The sequence below is a fragment of the Protopterus annectens genome, chromosome 14.part0 (genome assembly GCF_019279795.1).
Source record: "Protopterus annectens isolate FY-2018-M chromosome 14.part0, PAN1.0, whole genome shotgun sequence".
In the NCBI taxonomy this organism is placed as follows: Eukaryota; Metazoa; Chordata; order Ceratodontiformes; family Protopteridae; genus Protopterus; species Protopterus annectens.
Window position 1 is genome coordinate 76,863,770 of NC_056748.1, and position 19,867 is coordinate 76,883,636.

The 19,867-nt window shown below is 47.2% G+C and overlaps 1 protein-coding gene across 1 annotated transcript in view; it reads left to right on the plus strand.

The window, feature by feature from the left end:
• LOC122788627 (calcium-activated potassium channel subunit alpha-1-like) overlaps positions 1-19,867 on the plus strand; it is a 1,046,967-nt gene that overhangs the window by 348,041 nt on the left and 679,059 nt on the right. The gene's annotated exons all lie outside the window — the stretch shown is intronic.

A 19,867-nucleotide genomic window follows, 5' to 3' on the forward strand; every position in this document is an offset into this window, starting at 1 on the left:
GTTGACCCGCCCTGTACTATCTGTGAAAATTTTTCAAATAGAACTTTGTTGGAAAGGAAAAACAACTTGAAGGGACTTCTTAAATCTCCCTTTTCAGAAGCTATTTCTGGGTCGGAGGCCTCAACCCCTCCTAGAGCCCATAAGAAAATCTTGGATGTTCCTACCAAGGCTAAATCTTTGCCTTTGTCCCCAGCTGGGGACTCCCGTCAACCAAAACCTAAAAAGGCTAAAGTTTTGGCTCCGGAGCTCACTCAGTCAGCCCCAGTCCTTTCGGTACCTAGACCTTCGGCACCGAGGCCTTCGGCTCCATTAGTGATCTTGGCTCTGTCTTCTCCTGCAGCCTTCACTATATCGGCACCGAGGGGCTCCTCAGTTCAGACTATTACCGCTGTATCGGCATCGACTGCTCAGTCAGCGCAGACTTTGACCACGTCAGCTCCGACATCTTACTCGGAACCGACGCCTTTATTGTTGACTCCAGTTTTGTCAGTTCCAGCTTCAGTACCGACAACCACTTCGGCACCGATCCCTGTGTCGATGCAGACCATGACCTCGGCACCGATGACTTCTTCTGTGCAAACACCCATAGTCCAGTCTCTCTCAGCACTGAGATGGGCACAGAGTTTGCCTCTTCTGTGGACAGGCCTGTTTCTCCCTCAGTCTCCGTGAGGTCTACTAGAAGCCTTTCCGAACATGATGTGTTGCGTCTTGTGGATCAGATGCTCTTGGCCAGAGGTATCCCACCCCCCAAGAACTATCCTTCCTTGGGAGGTGATCACCCATCTCCAAAGACCCCTTCTTATTCTCCTCCTTCACTGCCCTTGAAGTCCATGGATATAGCACAGTCTTCCCCTTCTGTGGTCCCCTTTATGGATCTCACTAGGGAACCGCAGTTGCCTTCGTGGCAGGAATGTTTTGCTATGACCCAGGATGTCATTTGTGACATGCATAATTTGCTGCGCCACAGCCATCCTGGGACTCCGAGTCGGCAAGCTGAGCCACTTAGGGGAGGAGTGACCCCTGTCCTTGACATTCACTCCTCTTCAGGTGGACCAGCCTTCCAACTGATGGAGAAGGCTTTCGTTGCTGCTGGCAATACTGGACTGTCTATACCTCCGACCTACTCTGGTACACTGGTTTCACAAGTCGCACCGAGCAGACACCGGGTGCAAGGGCCTCAGGACATATTCTCACAGGAAACCCCTTTTCTGCTGTCTTCCCCAGCTTCTCCCACTGAGGAAGTCCACCGGAAAAGTTTGTGTAAGAGGAAGCACATGGACTCCACAGAGGAGTCTCTCACTGAAGACACAGATTTTGATGAGGGGAATGATCCCCTCGGTCACCCTCTGAGATATCCTTTGGTGATATCTTCAAAATCCTGAAACAGAGAGGTGACTGGCAGTCCTCTAATCTGACCTCTGAGGAATCTGTTTTCCTGCAGGCCTTTTGCATCCAGCCCCCTACCTCCTGGGTTACTCCACCTACTGATGAACTTGTCCGGCTTATCGTGCACCATGCTTGGTAGGCTCCTGACACTGTTGAAGCTATTCCCCAGAGGCCAGATAAGATTTTGTCCCCTCCTGCTACGGATCCCCATTGGTCAAAAGGTCTTCCTGTGGATGCTTTGGTGGTGGCGGCCGCAACAAAAAAGTATCTGGCAGAAAAAGAAAGGCAGACTGTCCATCTGCCTAACAAAGAGTCCCGGGCCCTGGACAGGATAGGGAAGTGCACCTTTGCATCAGCGACCTTTACTATCAGGTCCCTGAATTATATGGCACACTTTACCAGGCTTCAAAGGGATCTGATTTCTGAGCTCTCTGAAACCTTGGCTGGTGCTGTGTCTGATGAGGTCCGTGACAAAGTGGCCTCTCAGCTGGCCACCATTGAGTCAATATCTAACTCCTCTATGCGACTGATATCTCATGCATCAGAAGGAGCAGCTAGAGCAGCAGGGTTCAGCTGCGGTCTTGAGACAACACGCCTGGATGCGCTTGTTTAATTTCGCAGAACCCTTTAAGGCTTCCTTTCTTAATGCTCCCATTGAAGCCTCTTCGCTGTTTGGACCCAAAGTTAAAAGCACACTGGCCAGATGTGAACAGGACGGTAAGACCCTTTCTGCCGTAGGTGTCTGTTATTCTTCACCTCAACGTGCTTTCTCCCGAAACCAAAAGAGTGGGAAGATATGGTTCAAGAAATCTCAGGGTCCTTTCCGTGACACACAGGCCAAGTTCTCCCCTAGAGGCAGAGGGGGAAACTCAGAGGGAAGACACTCCTTTTGGGGCAGAGGGGGTCCGCATAACCAGGGTTCCAGGGACTCTTTCCCTTGCCAACCCTACCAGCACTCCTGAAGAGCGGCCCAACTCCTTTCCTCTGGATGTGGTTGGGGGTAATTTCTCCTTGTACCCTTCTGCCTGGCTAACCATCAGCACCGATTCTTGGGTACAAAGGATTATAACCAGAGGTTATCATATCCCCTTCAATATTTCTCCTGTCCCTTCAAAAAACCTTCCCGACATTCTACCCAGTCAAAGGGAAGAAGCAGCACTAGAGATAGAAAAGCTGCTAAGAAAGAGAGTCATCCAAATAGTCCCTCCAGACCAGATAGGATCCGGATTCTACTCAAGACTATTTTTGGTGCCAAAGAAAACCGGGGACTGGAGACTAATTTTGGATCTCAGTGTATTGAACAAGTTTGTGAGAGTACAAAAATTCCGGATGGTCACAATACAGTCTATCCTCCTGCTTTTGGAAAAAGATGATTGGATGTGCTCGATAGATCTTCAAGATGTGTACTACCACATAAAAGTGGACAAGCCATCAAGAAGATTTCTGCACTTCCGTGCGGGAGCCAGTCACTACCAGTTCAGAGTACTGCCCTTCGGACTCTCTACAGCCCCCAGAGTGTTCACAAAGTACATGGCAGTCGTCACAGCTCACTTGCGACTTCAAGGATTCCAGGTGTTTCCATACCTAGATGACTGGCTCATTTCCACCCCCACCAGATATCTACTGGAAGAAGCCCTGGCATACTCTCTTCTTGCTGCACAAAGGCTAGGCATAATTCATAGGGGTTATCTTGGACACAAAGAACTGCAGAGCTGCCATTCCAGAGCACAGAATTTTAAGGATAAAGCAACAACTGATTCCAATCCTTTCAAGGGAGAAATCCACAGCTCACTCGGTTCTACAGCTGTTGGGTTCCATGGCAGCCTCCATCACCATTGTCCCCCTGGCCAGGTTTCACATGAGACTTCTACAATGGCTACTGCTCACCCAATGGTATCCCTTTCAGCATCCTCTTTCAGTCATGATTTCAGTAACCCACAGGTGCAAACGGGATTTAAATTGGTGAATGACACACACAATCTGTCACAATGGTCTCGCCCCTTCTCCCCCCCAGCAACCCAAGGCCACAGTGACCATGGATGCCTCCCTGATGGGGTGGGGGGGCTATGTCAGAGACAGACAGTCCAAGGCACTTGGTCTGAACTGGAGGCCCATCTGCATATAAATGTTCTAGAGCTGAGGGCGGTGCTTCTAGCGTTGCAAGCATTCCATGCCCTGCTGCCATCTGGGACAATTGCGATTCAATCAAACATGGCAGTGGTCTGGTACATCAACAAGCAAGGTGGAACCAAATCTTACCCCCTTTGTCGAGAGGCCATGAGGATATGGCAATGGGCGATTGCTACCAACCATTTTCTTCTAGCAACACACATTCCCAAGAGTTCTAATGTGATAGACAGACTCAGCAGGTGCATTCTTCAACCTCACGAGTGGTCCCTGAATCCCTTGATAGCAGCGGAGATCTTCCACCACTGGGGCCGTTCTTGCTGCGACCTCTTTGCATCCCCAACCAACTACAAATGCAGCAACTACTTTGCCCCGATCCCCCTCCGGGACAGTCACCCAGGAATGCTCTAGTCCACGATTGGCCCTCGGGTCTTCTTTATGCATTCCCACCCTTTCCCCTCATTCCCCAGTTTCTGAAGAAAGCCCGTCGGTTGAAGAGCAAGGTGATCCTCATAGCATCATATTGGCTTTGACAGATTTGGTTCCCCTTCCTTTGGCCTCACCTACTAGATCGACCATGGATTCTCCATCCAACCCCGGAGTTGATCTCACATCCACAGAACCTGATTCATCCCAACTTGAACAGCCTGAAGCTCACAGCTTGGCTACTCCAATTCCCTTGATTGCCAGGCAGAATGATCTTTCTTTACCAGTACGTGACATTCTCATTGCATCTCATAAGTCTTCCACTAGAATTATTTATCTGAGCAAGTGGAAAAGATTTACCTGTTGGCTGAAAGATAAATGACTAGATCCCTTCTCAGCACCAGTGTCGATAATACTAGACTATCTGGCCGACCTTTTCCAATTGGGTCTATCGGCCTCTACCATTAGAGTTAATTTGGCTGCAATTTCTAATTTCCATGAGGGTGTCCAAGATTCCTCTCTTATGTCCCACAAATTGTGCAAGACCTTCATAAAAGGTGTGAATCATCTGAAGCCACCTTTTAGAAAACCTATTCAACCATGGGATTTATCATTAGTTCTACAAGCTCTGACAATGCCACCCTTTGAACCAGCCTCTTCTTGCAACCTCAAGCATTTGTCATGGAAACCCTTGTTTTTGGTCGCCATTACTTCTGCCAGACGTATTTCTGAGCTTCAGGCCTTATGTATCAAGAGTCCATACTTGATTTTTCTTAGAGATAAAGAGTCTCTAAGAACTAATCCATCATTTCTGCCAAAAGTGATCTCTGAAATGTCCATTAATCAAACCACTGAATTGCCAGTTTTCTTTCCCAATCATTCAAACAGACGACAGTATTGCCTACATATCCTAGATATCCATAGGCAAATCCATTTTTACTTAAACAGGACAAGGTCCTTTCGTAATTCTGACCAGTTATTTTTGGCATTTTCTGGACCTAGATTAGGATCTGCTGTTGCTAAGTTCACATTAGCTAGATGGTTGAAGGACTGTATGACCTTCATTTATACACAATGTAATATCTCGTTGCCTACTACCATGAAAGCTCATTCAACAAGGTCGGTGGCAACTTCTGCTGCATTCCATGCCAGAGCTTCTTTACATGACATCTGTGCAGCTGCAACTTGGGCTACACCTCATACCTTCATCAATCTATACAAATTGGATTTGGCCTCCAGGGGAAGAGCATCTATCGGTTCTATGGTGCTCAGGAATGTCCTTCCATGAGAGCCTCCCAGGAATAGAGGTAGCTGGGGACTCTGTCCCATGCGTAAGGAATGAACGAGGATTAACAATATCAGATAAAGCAGTTATGTCTTACCATAACGTTCCATCTGTATTGTTGGTCCTCGTTCAGTCATTACGACCCTCCCTCCTTCCCCCTCCTGTGGCTTCTAGTGGATCTCACCATCCGGTTCTCTTAGGTTATTTGACTTGCAAACTCAATCTGAGGTAACAGGGAGAGGGGGATTATGGGTAAGAGTTTAGCTCAAGAGTTTGAAGCTGACGCGAGCTTGGAAAATGGCCGGCTTGGTTCCGAGGTCTGAACCGATACCCATGCGCAATGACTGAATGAGGATCAACAATACAGATGGAACGTTATGGTAAGACATAACTTTTTTCCCATCCACTCATCAAGGTTTCTCTTGAAGAGGGTTAGCGAGGAGCTTTGCCTAATGTAGATTGGAATCTTGTTCCAGAGCATGGGAAGTCTCTGGGACAGGAATCTATCCCTCCAGCACGTCTTATTTATTGTTGTGGTGAGGTTTAGATCCCTGGAGCATGTGGCTCGAGGGGATATGGTTTTCTTTAGGTGGAGCATATTCATCAATTCTGGGTTAGACATGGCCTTGTATGTCAGGCAGAGATCACCTCTGAGTAGGCAGTATGCAACCGAGTACAGCTGGAGTTTCTTCAGTCGAGCTGCATAGGGAATCTGCTTGAGGTCAGTGATCCTCTTAGTGAGGTACTTCTGTGGTCTTTCCAGTTGTTGCAGGTGTCTTGTAAGGTACATCCCAAATGGGGCATTGTACTCTATGATGGGTCTGATGAGTGATGCATAGAGGGGCCCAATGACCTCTTTCGATCTGGATGCAAACCCTTTTGTGATTAGGTGGGCCACATAGAAGGATTTTCTAACCACTTTGGCAATGTGATTATCAAAGGAGAGGTTACTATCTACTTGGGTCCCCAGATCCCTTATTACGTCTTCCATATTTAGGGGGCTACCACCTATGTGGTAGTTTGTGGGTACTTTGTCTTTTTTTTTTTCTTTGTATGTCTTTTTACCCTTTCCACTGGTATCCAGGTTTTTTCTGAAGATCCAGAAGGCTTCTCCAAGATCTTTGTGGTGACTCCCTTCTGTGGAAGTTGACAGGAGAGAAAGCAAAACAGTTCAAGGAATTACTCAGGGAACTAGCACCTCAAGAAGAGAAAATAGGTGGTTGAAGAACGGCAGTGCCTCAAAACAGCATGTGTGAGGACTACAGAACAGATATGTGGCCAAGCCAGGTATGGAAATAAAGTATATAAAGAAAACTAGTGGATTAATGCAGAAGTTCAGGAAGTCATCAAAAGAAAGATGGAGTACAGGAAAAAGTAGGATATAGAAAAGACAGACTAGGAAGGAATACTGGTTGGCTAACAAAGAGGCTAAGAGACGAGTGGCAATAGCAAAGAACAAGGCAGCAGAGGCACTCTACCAGCTTCTGAGAAGAGACTCAGTAGATGTCACAAACTACATCAGGTTGCAAGGCAAAGACAGAAATATAAAGAAGATAGTCAGTCTTTATAAGGGATGCCAGCAACAACTTGTTCACCAGTTCCCAGAACATGATAGGCAGATGGGAGTATTTCCAGCAGCGTCTGAATGAAGAAATAACCCACAGAAGTTGTAATGCCATAAACACAGCCTACAATGAGTGAAGAGGAGGAGCCCACCCTAGAAGAAAGGAACATGGGATGAAACTGAGTACAGATAAGAGTTGTATTAGCAGAAAATGGTGGAAATCAGAAGCTGAGAATTGAGATAAAAGGGAAGATAGTGGAACAGGTAAACAGCTTCCAGTGTCTGGGAGGGGTAGCTGAGGAGAAGGGAAGTCTGAATGAAGAGGTCAAAGTTTGGATCAAAGTGGCTGCAGCCAACTGGCATAGTGTCAGGTGTAATGTATGATAGAAGAATTCCAAAGAAGCTGGGAAGTAAGGTGTACAAAGTGGTGCAACCAGTACTGCTGTGTGGTACAAAAAATGGGCAGTAAAGGCAGAAACAGTTGAGAAAGGTAGAGGGGATGCGGATGAAGTGCCTGAGGCAGGTGGTAGGAAACACACTGGGACAGATGAAGAAATGACATAAGAGCAGAAGCCAAAGTAGCTTCAATTGCAGAAAAGGTCAAAGAGAAGAGAACAGATTACAGTGGTTTGGGAATGTGTGCAAAGAAGCAGAAGACAATCTGGTGAAGATTTCCAACAGACAGGAAGAAGGCAAGAAGAAATTAGGGCATCTAGCTAAGAGGTGGATGGATTGTGTGAAAGAAGACCTGTGACAGTCAGGCATGAGACTTGAAGAAGGCAGGGGAGTAGCACTGAAGAGAGATAGCAACAGTTGAAGCGACACCCCAGTCCCATATAGAAAATGGAAAAAAGGAAGTTGATATTAATGATTTTAGGCACCTTTTTGCTGAGGACTTGCAGCAGGTATTATAAAAAGCAAAGAATTTCTGCTACTAGAAATTCATATACATATCTTAACTCATGTAAATATTTTCTAGTTGATACCGCATTAAGATCCATGACCCTTTTTAGGCTAGTGCTTCTCTGGTTGTAAAATATTTGCATGAGTTTTTATTCTCTGGCTTTCATTTTCTTATAGCAAGGTTTATTTTCAGTCCTTTTCAGCACGTCTGCATGTCTACATATGGATCATCTCTTTCAATGCACTCATGTTAAGCTGTTTTGAAAGGGGTATTTACATATCTGTCCACCTATAAAACAGGTGGCTGTTTTTTGGGCTCTTAATTTTGTTTTGCAAATACAATTATAACTTTTGAACCACCTGATGTTAAGTTGTCAATATCGCCTTCATTCTTGCTGGATGGGTTCGGAGCCGATCCTCGGCTCCGACTCGGCACTTGCTTAGCTTGAGAACTCCTTTTACCAGCTCGAGGCAACCCTATATCCCATGATGCAAGGCGGGACTACCTCAGATCTCGTTTGCCGCTTTGCGAAGAGGTCTCCTTTTTGCCAGCTGAGGTAAGTTTGATTTATTCAAACAGCTTAGTCAGGGTGTATCTCTCCCTTGTTCCTTTTTATAGTGTGTAGTGTTTATTCAGCCCACCCTATTTCCCCATATAGTTTAAAAACTTCTAGTTTTTATAAAAATTTTTCAGTTAGGCCTAGGCCTCCCTTCTTAATCCCTATCTGTGTGTCTGTGTTTGGGATTAATTGTGTGGCTGTTTTGGGGTGTGTGTGAGTGTTATTTTACTCTTTTCTTGGACTATGTCTAAGGAAGTAAAGGTCTCAGGCTTCAAGAAGTGTGACTCGTGCTGTCAGAAAATGTCTCTGACAGACGGTCACACTTCTTGTGTTTACTGCCTGGGGCCTTTACACCTGCAGGACTCCTGTGCTTTATGTCACTCTTTTAGCCAGAGAGTCCTGCAGGAAAGGAGGAATAAATTGATCCTCCGTGGCTTACTAAAGCCAGAAGGTTCACCCACTAAAACTGGGTCCAGTAAACCTTCTAAGTCACCTAGGGTTCAGGCTACAGCTTCTAAGCCTTCCCCGGTGGCTCCGACTCCTTCGGAGTCGAGATCGGCTCCGGCCGGAGCCGATCTTTCTTCTCAGGTGGTGGGGTCGGTTCCGATTGGTGCCGACACCCAATCTGTTGTTGCCTTGTCGGCTCCGGCTGGAGCCGACATATTATCCAGTATCGGAGCCGAGAAACCTTCGGCTCCATCTGGAACCCAGAGGACGTCGGCTCCGATGGCTTCGTCCAAGAGGAGATCTCGGTCCCCTTCTTTGGAGTCTATCCACTCGGCTCCGGGATCTCCTCTTTTGTCGGAGCAGAGTCATCGGAGCCGATCTTCGAGATCTTCCAGGCTGTCTGACCACGATTTAGAGAGGGTGGTAAGCAGGCTGTTGAAGTCGCAGGCACTGGCCCAAATCCTCCATAGCCCGTCTCAGCAGACTTCGGCTATTGCTTTACCCCTTGAACTTCCTCCTCCGACTCCCCTCCAGAGTTCGGAGCCGGAGCTTCTCGGGACAGCAACCGTGTCGGTGCCGGAACCGATACATCCTTTTTTGGCTCCGTCGTCTTCGGCTCCAATCTCTTCCATGAGACCTTCCTTGGAGGGATCCGGTCGTCGAGTTTCCCTTGTCGGCTCCGAGGGGGCTAGTGGCATCGGACCCTTGTCCGACCCCGCTCTCCCTCTCGGGGCTTCGGCTTTGGTAAGCTCGGCACCGACATCGGCCTCGGAGCCTTCCCTCTCAGTGGAGCCGGGAATTCCTATTTCCTCGGAACGGGAATTTTCTGGCCTCCCAGGGAGGGGAGCCTTTGAGGTGATGAGGAGTGTCCTGGCACCTGAGCCAGGTCAACGGTCCATCCCTTTAGCTCCTCCCTCTTCGGTGCCTGTAGACGCCTCTTGCCAGCCTCTTGCTCTCAGGCCCAGGGATCCATCGCCCCAGGTTTCCCCATTGGGAATAACTTCCTCTTCCGAGGTTTCTCCTGATCCTTCAGGGGAACCCCCTCGGAAGAGGACGTGTAAGAGGAAACACACAGACTCCCCCGAGTCTACTACATCTGATACTGACTTAGATGAGTCGGAGGGTTCCCCACGGTCCCCCTCTGAGGATGTCTCCTTTTCAGACATCCTTGAGCTCCTTAAACAGAGGGGAAATTGGCCCTCCATTGACCCCTCCGAGGATGAGTCGGTATACCTGGAGGCTTTTGGATCCCGACCCTCCACCTCCTGGGTGTCTCCGCCTTTCGACCCACTTATGCAGGTAGTGGCTCGGAAGGTGTGGGCAGCTCCAGATTCTGTGGAACCTGTCCCCAGGAGACCATCCAAATTTATTACGGCCCCTACAGACAAGCAGTTTCTTTCTAAGGGTGTCTCTGTGGATGCTATGGTGGTGGCGGCCACCAAGAAGGAACTTGGATCCTTCAGTACCTGTCCATCCTCCTAACAAAGATTCTAGGACCATGGACAGGTATGGAAAGCGGATGTTTTCTTCAGCGACCTTTGCTATCGTCGCTGAACTACCTTTGTCACTTCACCAGGCTTCAAAGAGATATTCTCAAGGAACTAGGTGAAGTGGTCCAGGATCCTTCTGCTGCTGGGGCTCAAGAAAAGATTGCCTCACAGCTAGCAATCCTGAATTCCTTAACCAACTCCTCCATGCGGCTCATATCCTATGCAGCCGATGGAGCGAGCAGAGCCGCAGGCACAGGAGTGGCTCTTAGACGTCAAGCCTGGATGCGGCTTTGTAATTTTGCGGACCCCTTTAAGGCGTCCTTCACCAATACCCCCTTTGACGGTTCGGCTTTGTTCGGACCTCAGGTGAAGGAAACCTTGACCAGGTGTGAGCAGGATGGCAAAACTCTTTCTGCCGTTGGAGTCCATTTTTCCACCCCTTCTAGACCCTATCCCAAGGGTCAGAAGGGAGGGAAGATGTGGTTCCGTTAAGCCCAAGGAGCTGCGCCGGACACACGTGGTCAGTTTACCCCCAGAGGCAGAGGGGGTAACAATAATAGACGCTGCCCTAGAGGCAGAGGGGGTCCTCAGAACCAGGGCAACAGGGAGTCTCTTCCTGAGAAGCCCTTTCAGCACCCCTGAGGTGTTGCCCGACTGTCCACCCTTGGAGGCAGTCGGGGGAAGGATTTCGCTGTACACAGTAGCCTGGCGTTCCCTTTCACAAGATTTGTGGGTACAGTCGATCATATCCGAGGGTTACAAAATCCCCTTCGAAAGGTATCCCGTACCTCACCAATCCCTTCCAGACATCTCACCCGGTCAAAGGGATTTGGCAGAACAGGAGGTTTCAAAGCTCCTAGAAAAAAGAGCCGTCCAGACTGTTCCAGCAGACCAAGTAGGATCCGGCGTCTACTCGAGATTCTTTTTGGTCCCCAAAAGGACGGGAGATTGGAGACCAATATTAGACCTGAGCAATCTAAACAGATTTGTAAAAAAGGCAAGATTCCGGATGGTCACGCTTCAGTCCATTCTGCCCTTTCTGGGCAAGGACAACTGGATGTGCTCTATAGACCTCCAGGATGCATACTATCACATAAAGATACACAGGCGCTCCAGGATGTTTCTCCGCTTTCGGCTAGGGACCAGTCATTATCAATTCAGAGCCCTGCCCTTTGGCCTCACTTCAGCCCCCAGAGTGTTTACCAAATGCATGGCAGTGGTCGCAGCTCATCTGAGATGTCAAGGATTCCAGGTGTTTCCTTATTTGGACGACTGGCTCCTCTCCGCCACCACCAAGCATCAGCTTCTTCAGAGCAGAGACTATACTCTGCAGCTTTGCAAAAGTTTTGGAATTTCAGTGAATTTCGAAAAATCTTCTCTGCTGCCTTGCCAATCTATCACCTTTATAGGCGCAGAATTAAACACCGTCAAGTTGTTAGCCAGACTAACAGATCAGAGAATTCTGGACATCCAAAAATACGTTCGGATTTTATTGCAGAGCAGCAAAGTCAAAGCCAGATTGATACTAAAAGTTCTAGGTCTTATGGCTGCAGCCATTGTTCTTCTACCACTGGCTCGCTTCCACATGCGTCTTGTGCAGTGGATGTTATTCACTCAGTGGTCGTTCCACAGTCTTCCGATGAGACACGAAATATTAGTCACACAATCGTGCAGGACTCATCTGAACTGGTGGATATCTTCCCCTCTTCTTTATCAGGGCCGACCATTTGTTCCCCCTCCTCCGGTTGCCACAGTCACTGCGGATGCCTCTCTGATCGGGTGGGGGGGGCATTATCAGGGCAGGATGGTCCACGGGACGTGGCAACCCATAGAATACCATCTGCACATAAATGTCCTAGAGATGAGAGCGGTGCTTTTAATGTTGCAAGCCCTCAACGACCTTCTTCCCGCGGGGACTATTGCAGTGCAAACGGACAACATGTCCGTGGTCTGGTACATCAACAAGCAGGGCGGGACCAGGTCCTATCCTTTGTGTCGAGAAGCTCTCAGACTTTGGCAATGGGCAATCTCCTCTCATCGATTTCTGATAGCAATGCACATCCCCGGCAGGTCCAACCTCTTGGCGGACAGGCTGAGCAGAGCCATTCTCATGCCTCACAAGTGGTCTCTCAATCAATCTATAGTGGACCAGATTTTTCTGAAGTGGGGCACACCTTGTTGCGATCTTTTTGCTACACCCCAAAACAACAAGTGCCCCGACTTCTTCACCCTCTTTCCCCTACCAGGCCAACCCCTGAGAGACTCTCTAACCCAGGATTGGCCCGGGGACTTCTGTACGCTTTTCCTCCCTTTCCCTTGATTCCACAAGTCATTCAGAAAGCCACCGTTTTGAGGGCCAAGTTGATTCTCATTGCCCCTTACTGGTCTCGACAAATTTGGTTTCCGACTCTGCATCGTCACCTCCTGGTGCAGTCTTGGCATCTGGACCCAGTTCCGGATCTTTTGATCCACCAATCGGGTCAACAGCACCGGGCCATTCATTCTCTCAACCTCACTGCTTGGTTGCTCCACTTCCTTCCCTAGCCAGGCTTCCTATGATCTCTGATCCTGTCAGAGATATCTTAGTAGCTTCTTTGAAGTCGTCCACCAGAACCGTTTATGCTAGCAAGTGGCGACGTTTTTCCCTTTGGGCAAACTCCAGGTATATTGATCCCTTCACTGCTCGTGTGCATTCTGTTTTAGATTTCCTGGCTGTAGTTTTTCAGTCAGGATCTTCTTCATCTACAGTAAAAGTTCAACTGGCGGCTATTTCCAAGTATCATGTTGGCTTGCAAGATCATAACATTATGTCACATAGACTATGCAAAGCCTTTCTAAGAGGAGTTTTTCTCCTGAAGCCACCAATAAAACATCCTCCTCCACAATGGGATCTGAATTTAATGTTAGCATCCTTGATTTTACCACCCTTCGAACCATCTGCTTCATGTTCCTTGAATTTATTGACCTGGAAAACTATATTTTTACTGGTTGTCACTTCAGCAAGAAGAGTTTCAGAGATTCAAGCTCTCTGCATCCGTTCCCCTTACTTGGTTTTTCACAAGGACAGGGTATCCTTGAGAACAAATCCGTCCTTTCTCCCCAAAGTTGTTTCTCAAACTAATATTAATCAATCTATCGATTTACCAGTCTTTTTCCCTAATTATTCTGACAGAGCTGAACAAAAGCTTCATTTTTTGGATGTTCATCGTCAGCTCAGGTACTATTTGCATAGAACTAAACAATTCAGGAAATCAGACCAATTATTTGTCTCCTATGCAGAAAACAGGAAAGGTCTCCCAGTATCTAAAGTGACCTTATCCAGATGGTTGTCTTCCACCATTTCTTACGTGTATTCGCTCAGAGGCAAGCAACTACCTTCTAAACCGAAAGCACACTCAACCAGGAGTCTATCCACTTCTGCAGCCTTTCAGGATAGACTACCCATTGATACCATTTGTGCAGCAGCTACCTGGGCCACTCCTCATACCTTTGTCTCTCATTACAAATTAGATTTGGCCTCTAGGGACAGGACCAGTTTTGGTTCCACAGTTCTCAAGAGTCTGTTCCATTGAGCCACCCGGGATACAGGTGCTAGGGACGCGGTCCCATCCAGCAAGAATGAAGGCGAGATTGACAACTTAACATTTAGAAGTTATGTACCTACCATAACGTTCCATGTTAGTTGTCTTCTCTCGCCTTCTTTCTTGCGTCCCTCCCTCCTTCCCCCTGGCCTGGACAGATCTTGAAGAGTTTCCTCTTCTCAGGTTGTTCTCTCCTGACTCTTCTTTAGAGGAGTCTTTGGTTAGGAACTTGTTTTTCCTAGTTCTACTAGGTTAGTCCTTAGCAGGATTTTTTAGCTACCAAACGAGATCTGAGGTAGTCCCGCCTTGCATCATGGGATACAGGGTTGCCTCGAGCTGGTGAAAGGAGTTCTCAAGCTAAGCAAGTGCCGAGTCGGAGCCGAGGATTGACTCCGAACCCATCCAGCAAGAAAGAAGGCGAGAGAAGACAACTAACATGGAACGTTATGGTAGGTTCATAACTTCTAATTCAGGATAATTTGATATCCTTATCATGAATCCTGGAAAACAGTGTTACTGATTGCTTTGTGTTCTGCAAGGAGAGTCAGAGTTGCACGTTCATCATTCTCACTACTGCATTCGCCTATGGGGTTGCATCCAGCCAGCTTCCAAAAGCGTTCATCCCATCTCACACTGTCACTCTGCCTGCTTATAGGCTGGTTCCTTTTTTGGAGGGAGATATATTAACAGCCATAGTGACTAAAAATCCACAATATTTTCCTGCTACCATGCAGAGATGCATTTCTGAGCTACTTCAGGATCAGCAGTCAGTCTAAAACTTCCATTTACACAGGAAACCCCCCCCCTCTGGGGAACCCTTCCATACTATTCTGTATTAATACAAGTATATTTTATATTTTTACTTGATTTCTGGCATAATTTTGCTGTATCTCTTTAAGAATACTGGCTTTTTAGGAACTTTGGCCAGGTATTCCTTGAATAATGCATTTTCTGTCGAGGAAATGATTTCTAGTAAACCAGGTGGCTATTTACGCTATTGGGTTTATTTTCTTGAGTGTTATCTGAAATTTCAAGTGAAGTTGTTCAATCTTGCTATTCATTCCTTACTGATGGGTTCGGAGCCGATCCCTCGGCTCCGATACGGTCAGTTGCAAAGCTCGAGGTCTTCAAATAGCTCGAGGCCAAGTCCCTATACCATGATGCACCTGTGAATGACCCCAGATCTAGTTTGCCGCTGCAATAGATCGGAAGTTCTGAATTTAGCTCAGGTCAGTATACTGTTTTTTCTAGTATTCCTTAATCAAAATTAGATACTAGTTGTATTTAGATCGTTTACAAAGCTCTTATAGCTTTTTTGTGTATATTCTGCTTATTTAGTTCCTTTCCCTAGTGTGTAATATACATTTTAGTGGCCTCTTGTTTTAGGCCTAGTTTTTGCTACTTTAGAGTGTGCTTAGTAAGTGACCTTTGTCACATTGTTAGTGTGTGTAGAGTTTTTTCCTATTTAGTAGCTTAGCCTTCAGTGGTTTAGAAAAGGCTTAGAATTTAAAATTACTGTTAAAATTTTTTTCTTGTGTGAGCAGTAATTGTCTGTTTTTGCATATTTTATATTAGTGTGTTTTCCTAGCAGCTATTGACTTTTTTGTATAGTCTGCTTATATTGTTAGACAATAGTGTGACAATAAAGGCTTTTACTGTCATATATATATATATAAAACTATATATATATATATATATATATATATATATATATATATATACACTATATATATATATATATATATATATATATATATATATGTATTGAACTGCATTTTGCTGTGTGTATGTCTCTGATTTAGCCAAATTTTAAGGCTTATCATAGTTAATTACTACCTAGTTGTTTGTGTAACAGTAATGGCTGACCAAGAAAAGCACCCCAAGTCTGGATTCAAAAAGTGCCCAAAGTGTGGCCAAAAAATGTCTGTTACAGACAGCCAAGTTAATTGTGTTTACTCTCTAGGAGCTCTGCATTTGCAAGACAGTTGTGCCGTTTGTCATTCCTTCTCCTCTAGGGTCCTGCAAGAAAGGAAGAGGAAACTAATCGATAGAGGCTTGTTGAAGCTTTCTTTTCAGGAAGCTTTGAGTGACCAGGATAGTTCCAGCAGGTCTTCAAAGTCTTCCAAGACAGCGGACTCAAAAAAATCGAAGAAATCTTTGACTTCGGCTCCACTGCCCTCAAAGCAGACAGTCTTTACCTTTCGGAGCCGGTCCCCAGTCTTGGAACCGGTGTCCGAAGCACCGAAGAGTCCAATTGTCCAGTCGGTACCACCTTTGGTACGATCCTCTTGATCATCTATCAGCCTTTTGGATCTGGATGTGGATCATGTGGTACAGAAGCTGTTATCGGCACCAGCATTAGCTAAAATGTTATCGGCTTCGACCCAATTGGCTTTGGAGCCGAAGACCATTGCACCTACTCTAACTATTCCTCCTCTGAGCCATGCTGGTCCTTCGGAGCTGGAGGAGGTAGACCTGATGTTAGTGGAACCCTCAGAGTTGATGCCTGCTTCAGTGTCTTCGGCTCCATGTATTCTGATGTCTTCGGTGCCTATCGAGGACTCTAGGAGCTGATACTCTCTGGTCAGGTTCAGGGAGGACAGTTGGACCGACTTGTCAGTTCCGACTTTGCCTCAAGGGGCCTCGGCTCGGATGAGCTCTGCTCCTACCTCGGGCTCAGAGCCCACTGTCCCAGTGCCAGGGGTGTCGATGGTTTCTTTGGATACGTCAGCTCCTTCACATCAGAGCAGAGGTGCTTTCCATGCCATGAGAAGAGTCATGTCTCCTAGGACATCCTCAACCTCAGGTCTACCTTCCTCCTCCCCTAAAGTGCCTGTGTCTGCTTCTGCCTCACATGTCCTGACCAAGCGTAGAGACCCAGAGCCTCAGGAAGCCCCATTGGGTGGCCCCTGCTCTTCCAAGACCTCATCAGAAGCTCCCACTGATGAGGTCCCCAGGAAGAGGTTGTGCAAGAGGAAACACCTAGATTCCCCACAGGAGTCTCTTACATCAGATACTGACTTAGATGAGTTAGAAGGGTCCCCACAGTCCCCCTCTGAGGATATCTCCTTCACCGAGATACTTGAGATCCTTAGGCAGAGGGGTGACTGGCATTCCAAAAGCCCTACTGAGGATGAGTCAGTTCTCCTGAAGGCTTTCGGGTCTCAGCCCTCCACCTCATGGGTGTCTCCACACTTCGATGAGCTGATGCAGCTGGTCTCACAAAGGGCGTGGGAGTCTCTGGATACTACGGAGCCTGTCAAAACATTCCTAATGAAAGGTGTTCCAGTTGATGCCATGGTGGTTGCGGCAGCCAGCCACCAAGAAGGAAATGTCTGAGACTTCTTCGTCTATCCATCCTCCTAACAGACTCCAGGATTATGGATAGATATGGGAAGCACATGTTTAGTTAAGCGACCTTTGCTCTCCGTTCACTGAACTATTTAACCCATTTTACTTGGTTGCAAAGAGATCTCCTTAAGGAGTTGGGAGATGCTCTTCAGGGTACAGTAGCTTCGAGAGCTTCCGACAAAGTTGCTGCACAGCTTGCTACCCTAAATTCTATTGTCAACTCATCCATGCACCTCATATCCTATGCAGCTGATGGAACGAGTAGGGCAGCGGGTACAGGAGTTGCTCTTAGGAGAAATTCCTGGATGCACTTATGTTCCTTCATGAAGCCCTTCAAGCCATCCTTCATGAACACTCCCTTTGATGGCTCATCCCTTTTTGGTCCTAAAGTGAAGGAAACCTTAACCAGGTGTGAACAGGATGGAAAGACTCTGTCTGCCATCAGGGTCCATTTATCACCCTTACCTGACCCTGCCCTAAAGGTCAAAGGGGAGGAAAAATGTGGTTCTGAAAAGCCCAAAGAGCCTTTCAGGACACACGTGGTGAACCCCCCCCTCCAGGGCAGAGGAGGGGGTAATAATTGAAGACGCTGCCCTCACAGCAGAGGAGATCCGCAACACCAGGGTGACAGAGATCACTTCTCTGGGAAGCCCTACCAGCACTCCTGAGAGGAGGCCCGACTGTCCTGCTCTGGAGGCAGTCGGGGGTTGCTTATCTTTTTACCCAGATGTCCGGCTCAAAATATAAAAAGACAGCTAGGTACAAAGTATCATTTCCAGAGGGTACTTCATTCCATTCACCACCCCCCCCCCCAATTATAAGAAAAATCCCAGATGTTCCACCCAGTTACAGGGAACAGGCAACAATAGAGGTCCAAACGTTGCTAAGAAAAAGAGTTATCCAACCAGTCCCAGCAGACCAGACAGGATCCAGAACTTACTCAAGATTCTTTTCGGTTCCAAAGAAGACTGGGGACTGGAGACCCATATTGGACCTCGGCAGACTGAACCAATACGTAAAGAGAAGTTTCAGATGGTCATGCTTCAGTCTATACTTCCCTTCTTAGGGAAAGAGAATTGGATGTGCTCGATATATCTCAAGGATGTGTACTACCATAAAAATGGCCAGGCCATCCAGGGATCATCTGCACTTCCGGCTGGGAGCCAATCATTACCAGTTTTGAGCCCTGCCCTTTGGTCTCACTACAGCCCCGAGAGTGTTCACCAAATGCATGGCAGTGGTCATGGCTCACCTGAGGTGTCTAGGATTCCAAGAGTTTCCGTACCTAGATGATTGGCTCCTTAACGCCACCACCAGGCATCAACTCATTCAGGCCAGGGAGTCCACTGTCACTCTGCAATCTGGGCATTGCAATCAACTCAGAAAAATCTGCCTTGTCGCCATTGCAGCATATCGTTTTTATCAGGGCAGAGTTAGACACCACCACCACCACACTAAGGCTTCCAATAGAAGGAGTCTCTCTTCTTCGTCATCATGTCAGCATTCTGATATCAAAAGACAAAACACCAGCATCGGAAGTTCTGAAAGTATTAGGCATGATGGCAGCAGCAATTCTAGCCATACCACTAGCTCGTATGCACATGCGGATACTACAATGGCTGTTGTTCATTCAATGGTCTTACCAAGAGCTCCCCATGACTCCCACTGTAATGATCACAAATTCTTGCAAAAAGGACCTTCAGTGGTGGTTAACCTCACTTCATGTCACGATGGGACTCCGTTTATGCTACCCTCTCCAGCAGCCACAGTGACCACGGACGCTTCCCCGATAGGGTGTGGGGGGGCATTTTCAGGGAAAGACTGCCCAAGGCACATGGACCAGTCAAGAGACACATTAATGTCCTGGAGATGAGAGCAGTACTTTTAGCATTGCAGTACTTTCAGGACTCTCTTCCTTTGGGTATGATTGCGATTCAGACAAACATGTTGGTGGTCTGGTATTTGAACAAACAAGGAGGAACCAGGTCTTACCCTCTTTGTAGCAAAGCTCTCAGAGTTTGGCAGTGGGCTGTTTCCACCCAGCGCTTTCTGTTGGCAACATACATCCCGGGGAGATCCAACGTGATAGTAGACAAACTGAGCAGGGCAATATTGTTGCCCCACAAGTGGTGCCTCAAGAAAGAAATAGCGGACAGGATATTCCACAGGTGGGGTCAGCCTTGCTGCGACCTTTTTGCCAATCACATCAACAAGAAATGCAGAAGCTACTTTGCCCTGATTCCCTATCCGGGAGAAGCCCTAAGGGATGCACTCTTACATGATTGGCCTCCGGGTCTCCTCTATGCTTTTCTACCAATCCCGTTGATACCAAAGGTTCTACAGGAAGAAAAAACTCTTGGAAGGACCATCATTCTAATAGCCCCTCATTGGCCTCATCAGATTTGGTTCCCCTTCATTCGACTTCATCTTTTGGAGGATACTTGGATTCTGGACCCAGTTCCAGACCTTCTGATGCACCTGTCGGGGGATCTTCATCCCTCTCTGCAGTCCCTGAAGCTCACAGTTTGGCTGCTCCACTTTCTGTCATAGCCAGGTTCCATAACCTCTCCAATGAGGCAAAATAGATCCTTTTGTCTTCTCATAAGTCTTCTACTAGGAAGCTATACCTTAGCAAATGGAAAAAAATTTCTATATGGAGTATATGCTGCACAAACTAGATGTTCACAGACAGCTCAGATTTTATTTGGATAGAACAAAGGATTTCAGGAAATCAGACCAGCTTTTTG